The sequence below is a fragment of the Petaurus breviceps genome, unplaced genomic scaffold, assembly GCF_028583685.1.
Source record: "Petaurus breviceps papuanus isolate PSGF00001 unplaced genomic scaffold, PetGlider_PUasm1.0 90740, whole genome shotgun sequence".
In the NCBI taxonomy this organism is placed as follows: domain Eukaryota; kingdom Metazoa; phylum Chordata; class Mammalia; order Diprotodontia; family Petauridae; genus Petaurus; species Petaurus breviceps.
The window spans coordinates 11,818,625-11,830,838 of NW_027187330.1; the positions used below are offsets into that span (position 1 = coordinate 11,818,625).

General features: G+C 35.3%; 1 protein-coding gene across 1 annotated transcript in view; it reads right to left on the reverse strand.

Annotated features, from left to right (window-relative positions):
* NRG3 (neuregulin 3) overlaps window positions 1-12,214 on the reverse strand; it is a 1,209,945-nt gene that overhangs the window by 374,594 nt on the left and 823,137 nt on the right. The gene's annotated exons all lie outside the window — the stretch shown is intronic.

A 12,214-nucleotide genomic window follows, 5' to 3' on the forward strand; every position in this document is an offset into this window, starting at 1 on the left:
CAAATTCTAGTTATGATAATGGCTTTCATTAAAGCATTGGCATATTGAGTATATTCATCTTTCAGAATACTTCAGAGTTCCTTTTTAAGTAATCATTCAAGGTTACAAGGGAGATCAGTAGAAGAAATGGGGTCAGCTTTAAATTTTTGGTTTATGTAAATTGTGAGCAATGACTACCATGATTATTGTTTACATCAAGGGCTCAATATTTTCCTAATAATAAACAAGGAAATTAATATTTACAATTTGTACATATGTGTGTGTTCTGTATCCTGTTCCCCCCCAGACTTTGATAAAAAGGAATGAAGAAAAAATATAAAATGTGACATTCATCCCATCATATGTTCAGTCTCTACTATTCTTAGTACCTCACACACTGTACCAACTACTAGTGGTATATCTTTCAGCACCTTCTGTCTCGGAAGGTCTTGTCATGAGACTCACAATAGCACATCGAGTTGGACCCTTGCATTGCTTATCTGTCTCTGGATATTCTTTGACTCAGCTGGTGTTGCTTATTACATAAGTTAAAAGAGGGATTTGAAACAATTCTCTTAGGAAAAAAAAGCAAAGTTAAGGAAATATAAGTAATTAGATGTTATATCATCAAAATAAATGTAGATCCAGTTACTGTTTTATGAGTCTTCCCAAGAAGTAAAGAAATATGTAAGAAAAATTATAGGACATAACTTAAGAATATCTTAAGGAATCCAGGCAAGAACAGTGATGTTTTTTCCTAGTTAGAAAGTTAGTCATTTTTGATTAATTTGACTGGTCAAATTGTCAAATGGATCTTTGTTGCCAGACTTCTTCTTTTCCTTTGTACACACATTTTTCACCTACACTCTACTTTTTGCCATGCTGTCAGAACCACGTGAAATTGCACATTGATCCAGAAAAGCAGAAATAGATGCTCCTGATGAATATGGGACAATTATAGAAGCCACATTGCTAATGACATTTGAAATTCATGCCCACCACTTCCTCTGAAAATGTGCTTTCTTCCTCCCTTATCTTTTTTTTCCTCCACACCTGTTTACACATATGTAAAACATGAACATAATCTGACAAAACATGGTTTCTCAAAGTAAGAATTTACTTCATACTATCAGTAACTGCAGATTTGGGACCACGGCAAATACAGAAATTTTCGTTGTCAGTGGAGATCCCTTTCACTCACACCTGTCAACTCTGATGCTGAAAAGATAACCTCCATTGTTTAGATGTTCCTTATAGAATAAAGTTACTTCCTGAATGAATATCACATTTCCAAAAACACTGAAGAGATCCTAGCTTATCAGTGGGGGCGGGGATAAAAAACTGACTATCATTTCTCAATATATGTCTACAGAATAGCAGGTTCTTTCCCTGATGAACCTCAGCTCTTTTTAAAATTAGTTGTCTGGATTTTCTTCTATCTCTATTCTACCTCATAGACTTGTTGAGTCATTTCAGTTCTGTCAAACTCTTCATGACCCCATTGGGGGTTTTCTTGGAAATTATATTGGAGTATTTTACCTTTTCCTTCTCTAGTTCATTTTACAGATAAGAAAACTGAGGCACACAGAGTTAAGTGACTTGTCCAAAGTTGCACAAAAATTAAATGTCTGAGGTTGGATTGAACTCAGGAAGATAGGTCTTCCTAATTCCAAGCCCCAGTGCTGTATCCACTCTGACAACTAGCTGCCATATCTTGTAGATTTACTATGAGTCTAAAGTACTGAATTCATTTAAGTTTTAGATCACCATGAAAGCCCAACTACACTTGTATTAGCTCACAAAATCACTAAGAAACTTCTCACTAAGCAAAGTTAATAGCATCTTGATTCTTCATACTCTCTAATATCCTCTTTGTTTTTCTAAACATAGCCTATTAATATCCTCTTTGTTTCCTCTACTTCATCATCAATTTCACCATATGTATTGGGCCCATTTGCCTCCTCTTGGTGTACAGAGACTTCTAGTTGGACCTCAAAGAATGGAGAGAATATTAACAGGCAGAGGTTGTCTGCTTAGGGTTGCAAGATACAATTCCTAAGGTAGGAAACATATCAAAGAAAGGGGTAGAATTCAAAAAGTAGCATCTAATAAAGAGATGCAGATTAGTTCAATGTCTTTTCCTTTCAGAAAGACTAAGGAAGATAAGATTGAAAATATATGAAAGGTCATTAAATGTTGGGCTGCAGAGGCAAAACTTCATTTGGTAAGCAATAAGGAGCTACTAGAACATTTTTGAGCAGTTTAGTGATATAAGGTGACCTATGAATCAAGAAGATTAATTTGGCAGTGATGTGTCAGATAAGAGGAAAGTCTAGAAATGGAAACATCTGGTAAGTTATTTTACTAGATTGATTCCTGAAATACCTTTGGGGATTTCGATATTTTGTTTGTTTTCCATTAAGAAAATGATTTTAATTGGAAAGTACTTGGCAACCAATTAGATTTATAGTAGAAGAGATAAGAAAGAATCAGACATTACTTTAAAGCAGGGTTGACCAGAAGAAATATTAGGAAATAAAATTAATTGACTTTTAATCACAGTCATAGAATTGCCAAATTGAAAGGATATCTAGTTTAATCCCAACTTACAGCAAGAATCTTATATATTAAGAACTAAAAACTGAGGACATTCAGCTTCTACTTGGTGGTTATCATTTGATGGCTTCAGAATGAGTTGTAGATGAATTCATTACCCAAAGCAGTGCTAAGTCTTGATTACTGTTATATTTTCCCCCTTTCTGTTGAGTTGAAATCTACATCTCTATAACTTCCATATATTGGTTCTTGTTCTGCTTTCTGAAGTCAAACTGTATGGTTTAAACTAATCTCTTTTCCATAAGCAATGATGTCAAATTGTTGAATACAGTTATCATGTAAGTACTGGTTCTTCAAATTTAAATATGACTAGAATTTTCATTTTATTATATTACACCATACCTTTGATTTCTCTCATTCTCCAGCTTGTCAATTTATCTTCTAAAATGTAGTGATCAAGAGAAACAATCTTCTAGATATAATCTTACTCTCATTTTCTCTTCTCTGAACCTGGTACTATAATTAAGGCAGGCATAGGTATCATTAGCTCTTTGACAGTCATGTGCCACTCTATTCAGCTTACAACCCCCTTATGACTTTTTCAGATTTTTTTTCTAGCCCAGCCTCCCTCATCATGTACTTTTATAGTAAATATATATATATATATATATATATATATATATATAATTCTATTATATTATGTTAACTACATTACATCTCTGATTCAATATTGCTACATACAACCTAAGACAATATAGATAAATCAAGAAATTGTTGCTGCTATTATTGTTGTATTCCTAATTCTAAGTGACTTTCCAGTCATACAGAGATATTTATGTTTATTTGATTAACCTTACATGATATACTTGAAGTACTTATATGAGACATTTGTATAAAATATCCTATAGAGTTGGAATTTAGGAGCCAGAGATCAGAAAGGAGGTAAGAGCTTAGAATGTTGATTTGAAATTCATCTGTGCAAATGTTGAAGTTTAATCCATGAAAACAAATAAGGATATGATCAGGAAAACTGGAGAGAAGATGACAATGGGCAAAACTTAATGAATTACTTTGTTAAATAAGGATATTTAAACAATTTATGAATGCACTATGGCAAGTGACTTGTCGGGCCTTTCCCTAGCATAATGGGCAGATGAGGACAATTTATTCCATTGCCCATAAAGGACATGTGTCCATGAAGGATATTCCAATGTCCATGACTGAAGCAAGTGATGTAGAACAGTTAGAGCTTGGTCAGAAAAAGAAGACACCAAGGTCATCCACTGCATTCTGGGCCATCACCAGTTGTCTTGACTTTTGACTAACAATAAAAATTACTTTCAGGACTTTCTAGTCCTGATGGCTAAATCTAGTAGATGGCTAAATTCTGAAGATTTAGATTTAGAACCCTAGACATCAGTAATCAGCCCCAATTATTCTAAAAAAAAAAGAAACTCCACATATGATGGGGTCCCTACCAGCAGCCCATTCCCTAAAATTATCAGTAGAGATATGTCATTCAACAAGTAAAAGGGAGATAAGGTAAGCATACATAGAGGAAATATTTAGGAAGCAACATAAGAGTGTAAGAGATCAAATTTCATGTTACTGAAATAGAGAGAAAATCCTCATATTATGCTCCCAAGAAAAGAGATTAATATGGATTGGAAGGGGAAAAAAGAGGTCATCTTCCTTTTAATTCTCCTCATACCACTGAATGTTCTATTCTATACTTGTAGGAAGCATCTAAATTTCAAGGTCATATTCTCCCAAACAATAGCTGAATTTAAATTCTATAAAAGGAAAATCCTAAAGATCTAGAACATAGCATTTTTGAGGACTAATTTATTTATAGATCTTTCCTCTTCCCCAAAGCAAGGTACTTGTCTCTGTTGTTCTGTCTCTCTCTCTTTCTGTCTGTTTCCATCTGTCTCTGTCTCTCTCTCTCTCTGTATCTGTCTCTCTGTGGCTCTGTCTGTCACACACACACACACACACAATCTTCCCTTACTCATTGCTCCCCTTCTCTCTCTCTGTCTGTCTCTTTATGGTTATATTGTGTTTGTTCATAGAATGGTTAATAGAGATTTAGAATAGTGTGAAGTTTAAATAGGGTTGGAAATGGTCTTGGTTTTCATGCCATAAATCAAATCTCTTGGATCATTGTTCTTTACCTCTAAAGAACTAGAAGAAAGACAGCAAGTATTTCCATTTCCTAATGAAAATAGATTTTGTTTTAAAATTAATTTGTCTTTCTATTTCTGGTGGCTAGAGAAGGAAAATTTTTGGCATTATTTGTACGTGGTTCTCTATTTGGTCACAGTTCCACTTTTGCAAAATTCATCATTTCACTTTCATAGCTGACAACTGCACAGGTGCAAAAATATGCCATCTTCTCAAAAGAAATGAGAGATCAGTGGGATGAGCTACAGCTGTTTGTGGTATTCCCAGAGACAAGTATGACTTTTTAAAGAGGAAGGGGACTCCAGGGGCTTCTCTTACATCTGCTTCTTATCCCCATTGCGTTTTTGTGGTAGACTCCTAGCATTCAGTATGTGCTTATCATGTGCCAAAAACCATGTTAAGTCCTGGGAATACAAAGACAGGTACCAAAAAGGCCCTGAAGGAAACACTGTATCTGTGCTGACCTGCTTTGAGAGACTGGGCTCCTCTAAGCAATGCAAAAGACTCATGAAGGAAAAGGCCATCCACATCTAGAGAAAGAATTACAAAGTCTAAGTGCAGATTGAAGCAAACTACTCGCTCTTTGTCTTTTTTTGTTTTGTTTTTTTCCCTTCTTTCTCATCGTCCATTCCATTGGTTATAATTGTTCTTTATAACTTGACTAATGTTTAATGTGAAGGTATTTGCAGAACCTATATTGGATTGCAGGCCACCATGGGGAAGGAGTGGGAGAGAATTTGGAACTCAAGGGATTGAGGAACTGAATGTTGTACACTAAAAGTAAGTAAGTAATTGTTTAAAGGCCCTGATGTCAAAGAAATTTAAGGTTTTCAAAACAACAACAAAAAACACATGCGCACAGATAATTTTAGGCTCAAAGCACCTATATGGGAGAGGTATTATAGGTTGAGTATGTCATTTTACCCATAATGAAACTGAGGGTGAGAGAGATTAAGGGACTTATTCTAGGTCATTGTTATTATTATTTTTGCTATTATTATTACTTACAAAAGGTATAATAAAATAAGTATTAACTATATTACAATAAACATAGTAATAACATAATATTAAAAGAAAATAACATAATAATTAGATTAAATAAATAATTAATAATAATCAGTATAGAAAGTACTGGTATGGAAATTCTCCCTTAGTCCATCCACAACTCATTACAGGATGTATTTATTATCTTAGAAAGTTACATTGAAGCACTGAGTAAAAGCATAGTATACTAGAGTGCTTTGGTGTCAATAAGACCTGTGTTCAAATTCTGCCTCTGATGTATGCTAGCTCTAGGAACCTGTTCATATCATTTAATTTCTTAGTATACCAAGACACCTTTCAATGACTATAAATTCCAGTACAATTGCACTGGGAGAGGTTATTTCCTCACCTTTCAATGACTATAAATTCCAGTACAATTGCACTGGGAGAGGTTATTTCCTCACCAGGGAGCTCCCTATATGGAAGATAGATCATCAGGCTCAGTGTGTATCATCAAGTTCACACACTTATTTGAATGCCCAAATGGAATAGAGACTAGAAGGGAATATAAAAAGCAATAAGTAAGTCACTCATTTTTAATTTATTAAAGATTACTCATCTAGTTTATTTTCATCTTAACTCCCATTTATATTATGTTTATTTACTTTGTATTTATTATGTATCTATGTATCACTGTACATGCTTTCTTTCAGTTGAATCCAAGCACTTCTGATATAGAGGCAGTTTTAATTGTTATCATTTTATTCCTAGTGACTAACAGAGGGATAGAGGCTGGATTTGAGATTTTCCTGATACAGAGAACTTATATATTAGTGTAGCAGCAAGCACCCCAAGCGTCCTCAGGGTTTGCAGCTACCACAGGTTCTTGGATCTGCTTTGTTAAAGGAAAGCAACTCAAAATGGGTTAACAAGCTTACTTTAATCAGTCAGACATATATCGTTTACCTTGTTCAGGAGAAAAGGTCAGCACCCTGAACCTCAAAGTATACAGGCATAATTATCAAGACAGAAACATCAAGTAGACAGATTTCCAAACTGTCCAACCATTACATCCATACCCAGTCAACATCTGGGTTTCCACATTCTGGGTTTTTCAAAGCCGGGGGACTCTCAACAACGGCTCCCCAGAATTCAGATCAAATCACAGAACACTTCTCAAAGTGAGTCCCGAAACAAAGCTACACATCAGGGCTTATATAGCCTTCTCCTGGCTCAGAGAACGAAACTACCTTTTGGACCCACTTGTCAATCAAAAAGTATCTACTGAAAAACAAGCCTCCCCCACCCCAGGCTTCAGGTGCACATTAGCCTAGGGGCAGGGAAGATCTTTAAAATTTACATTCTTATTACAATTAGGAACCTAGCTCTATAAATGTAAATAGGTAACTTGGAGACTAAAAATTTTACCAAGGGCACTGAAAGTCTAAATGACTTGTCCAAAGTCACATGGACACAATATGTCCAAGGTAAAAGTTGGTCCCAGAACTTCCTGCAACCATGTCCAGCTTTCTATTCACTCATAATATATCTTCTAGTTAAATTGAATACCACATGAGCTTTGTTTTAGTTCCAAGAAAATATATCTATCCATATACCCTAGTACTGGAAAGAATTTTCTGGATGATCTTTTTTTTAATTTTAATTTAAAAAATATTATATAATAAATATAATATCCTACATATCGCTATATTAGGGACTCAAAACAGGATTGCCATGTCAGCAAAGTAGGCATGATGAATGAAACAAGCAAGACTGACAACCATCAAATTGATTCACTGCATGTTTTCTAATAATGTTCACAGATCAAGTACTAACAACACTAAAGGGGTAGAAGATATTTAAAGGTAAAGTCATTAGAAAATGACATTTTTCATTATGAAATGTCATATATTCAAGTGAGATCAATGAGGTTATCAGTTTTCAGATTACATAAAATCACTACACTGTGTGACAGAATAGGTTATATAGAGATGGCCAGGAAAAAAATAATCTTAGAGATGAAACAAAAAGAGATTTTAAGAAGGGAGAGAGAAATAGAAAATCATGATCAAAATTGAGGAAAACTGGTGGTAAATAGTATGAAGGGAAGAGCACTAAAAATGAAAATGGAGATATATTTCCTCATTTAAAAAAATTGGAGAGTGCAGGACTCACAAGTATAATTTACCTTCTGTCCCTCTTTTAAACCTAGGTTTAAAATAGGACTGTAAAATATTTAGGATAAGTGTATTATGTTAGTTCTTACTAAGTGGTATTAAAATATATTTTTTTTCTAGTTTTAAATCGAGATGCTCAACAAAACAAAGACCAAAATCACAGTTTTCTAGACAGTAACTGACAAAATGTTCCTAAGAAGAAAAAAGTTTATCAATACTGTAAGTGTGAAGTGCAAAGGAAGAAAATTAAAAGTGGGAGGAAGAAAAACATGAAGGGAGGGAAATTAATCAAATGATAATGTGTAAGCTCCAGTAGCAACAAAATAATTATGGAAAATTAAGAGGCAGATCAGTGGCATAGTGGATAGAGTGCCAGACCTGGAGTTAGGAAGACCAAAGTTCAAATTTGGCGTCAGACACTTGCTAGCTGTGTGACCCTGTTCAAGTCGCTTAACTGTTTGTCTCAGATTCCTCATTTGCAAAATGAGCTGGAGAAGAAATGACAAACTACTTGGACAGGAAAATGCCCAGTTAAATAAAATATACAGGCACTGGGGTATAGAAATCCATCTTGCCCTACTAGAAAGTCATAAGAGGAATGGGGGAGGATATTAGAGAGAGCATATTGGGGGAAGGGAATCACCATTTGGGGTGGGGGGTAGGGGAAAGAGGGGGAGAAAATTTGTAACTCCAAATCTTGTGGAAATGAATGTTGAAAATTAAAAATAAACAAATTTTTAAAAAGAACATTTAAAAAATTAAAAAAAATAAAATACTAAAAAAAAAAAAGACAGAAAATGCCCAGTTACAAAGAGTCAGTTTAGGAGTTACAAAGAGTCAGACATAACTGAAATAACTAAACATCAATAAGTGTTCTCAAGTGATATTATCTTTACGTGTAAATATATGTGCATATATGTAAGTGTATGCATGCATATATCATACATGGATCCATACATGCATGTGTGTATACACACATATATTCAAAGAACGAAGACTACATGGAAGACTGTGTGCACAAGCTACTGTTTGTATCCCCATGTGTACAGGTTGCAATTTTTTTCTATGAGTAAATAACCTTTGCAAAGCTATACTGTCTCCCCTATTTCCATCACTATGAGAGCTTCTATTCTGAGTTCCATGGGGAGTGAGGGATAAAGTTTGCTTAGGTAAGATAAAAGCAGAGAACAACAAACTAATGAATGTAAAGGCATAGGTCCAACATTGAATCAATATTTCAAGCCTCTTCTTTGTGACAAATCTATGCATAACGTGAGAACTCTAAAACCGTTCTTGCTCTCAGACTTTGTAGGTTCAAAATTGTAATGAGAAGATAAGACAAGACAGTTACAAGACTGCACTGAGTAGAGCAGACAACATATTTTTGTGAAGTCTAGCATACAGTAAGCCCAAGAAAAAAGATGAGAAAATACCATTTTGCATCTTAAACAGATTGTAAATAGATGGCAAATTCATTTCTGGATTTCTCTTTATTATCTTTGGTTTTTGAAGGGGTCTATTTACTCCAGATATCTATATCTATAGATATATATACACACAAAAACATATACCTCTATTTGCATACAGATATATACTTTTGTCTATATATGTATATGTATATGCATGTAGGTGTGTGTATATATATATACATATATATATATATATATATATATGTTTGCACTTGGGTCATCCTACTGTATAGCTTAAGTATTTTCCTGTCTGCAATTGTAATGGGAATGTAAATTTTTAAGATCTTCCCTGACCCTAGGCTAAAATGCACCTGGAGCCTGGGGTGGGAGGCTTGTTTTTCAGTACATACTTTTTGATTGGCCAGTGGGTCAATAAGGTTGTTACATTCTCTGAGCCAGGAGAAGGCTATATAAGCCCTGATGTGTAGCTTTGTTTTAGGGGCTCATCTTGAGAAGTGTTCTGTGATTTGATCTGGAATCTGGGAAGCCTGTGTTGAGAGCCCCCCCTCGGCTTTGAAAAACCCAGATGTTAAAACCCAGATGTTGATTTGGTATGGATGTAATGGTTGGACAGTTTGGAAAGCTGTCTACTTGATGTGTTTCTGTCTTGATAATTTTGTCTGTATATTCTGAAGTTTGGGGTGCTGACCTTTTTCCCCTGAGCTAGGTAAACGATACATATTTGACTGATTAAAGTAAGCTTGTTAACCCATTTTGAGTTGCTTTCCTTTAACAAAGCAGATCTAAGAACCTGTGTTGGCAGACACCCTGGGGACGCTGGGGTGCTTGCTGATACAGCAATTAATGTCAGGTACAATGTGTACCTAAGAAACCAAATCATGGAAATGAAGAGAATACTGTACAAGGCAAAATCATTAGCACACAGCACCATAGCCAAATATGCTGAGTAGCTTTGAGTGGGGAAAAAAATCTGAAAACCGTAGTGATCATAAGCCTAATTTCCTATGCTTTGTTATTCTTAATAGAAGGGTCAAAGAGAAGGACAACCTATTCATTGGACCTCCATGCTTCCTGCCCCCCTGCTCCCGGCTCCTTTTAGTTCAATTCAATGCTTTTGTTTTGGGAATACATCTGTGGCCTGATATCAGTATGTAAAGAAATGAAATATGGGACAATGACTCACAGATACATTAAACTCTGTGGCAAAAGATAACAAGCAATCAAGCTAATTACTCCCAGATACAACATAGAAGAGGTTCTCCCTCTCCCTCCCTCCCTCCTTCTCTCTGTCTCTGTGTCTGTGTGTCTGTCTGTCTGTCTGTCTGTCTGTCTCTCTCAACTTTATGTTTTAAGGTGAAAAATTTTGTAGGCCATGATTGGCATCTGAAAAAATAAAGTACAGTGATTCTTCATTGGACTTCAAATAATAAAGAATTTTGTCTGGCTTTGTCTGTAATCTGGAATTAATTTTACATATTTAAACTTATTTCTAATTTCTTGCAAGAATGCCCCCAAATTCATCATTTTAATTCCCAATGTATACCCTGTACACACACACACTTATGTGTGTGCATGAAATTCATATGCATGTTACTACATACTATTCCCTATACTGGGGGTACCCCTTTTATATGTGGACAATTTCACTATTTGACATGGCAAAATACAAAGACAGATCTCAGAGAAATGCTGAGAAAGCAGTCCAGAAGAAAAAAGAGCTGCTTATTCAGAAGAGTGATAGCTTAAGTGCATTGTTTCTCAGTATTTTATTTGCATGTTATTAACATGAGGACTTTGAAGTTAATTATGTGAAACCCTAATCCTTAGAAATCTTTTGTGACTATGGGATAAATTTATATAACCTAATTTTGACATACCTATTAGAAATACAGATATTGATTTTTCGCTATGAGATTGAAGTAAATCATTTCATTGAAGAGAATTTGCTTTGGATTAACAGAATAGCTTAGGGCTCCCTGGGAGCCCAGACCTAGAAAGAGCTGAGCAGAGAACAGAAATGATCATAGGAAGATCATCCAGAAAGGTCTGAGGTCAAACCTGAAAGCCTGTACCAACACCAATTGCTTAGCAAAACCGACTAGAGGTCCTGACCTGTAACCTGCTGCCTAAGAATTCAGAAAAGGTAAATGAGCAGTAAAATCTCCTTAGAATCCAGGCTTAGGGTTTCTGCCTTTACTGAAATGGCAGCAGCCCCAAAGAAAAGCAACATAGTGAAACTTTCTAAAGATGTAGCCTCACACCAAAATGAAGTAGAAAGGCCCAGAAAAAATAATTCAAGGAGAGTAGCAAGCACAGAAGTGGCCCTTACTTCTTTGTATTTCTATATAGAAAATTTCTTAGGAAAACAAGGGATGTTAAAGTATGTACCTTAGTCCAGAGATGACATTTGCCTTCAGTACCATGTTCCGTCTCTAAGTTATGATTCCTTAAGGTATTGTTTTTTCTTTCCACACAACCAACATGTATGTTGGTAGGTAGATGTGTCTTCTGTTTAGAAGCATAATTTTATGTATGTAGAATGCTGTATTATATGATTGCTTCATCTCTTTGCTAAATGTTTCTGACTAGTATTTTAATATTTTATGGAGTGATATTGGCTGATTTGTTCAATAAGAAGGTTTTGCTAGAGACTCAGGAGATACCATTTAGAGTAGCAAAAGAATAGCAGATAAATAGAGACAGAGACATAGATACATAAAGAGGTACAGAAACATATAGATAGAGACAGAGAGAGAAATCATGGGGAGAGAAAGAGAAAGAGAGAGGGAGCGACAGAGAGACAGAGAGACAGAGAGAGAGTGATAGAGAGAGTGAAAGAGAGGCAAAGAGAGAGACAGAGAGAGAGAGAGACAGAGAGAGAGAGAGAGAGAGAGAGAGAGAGAG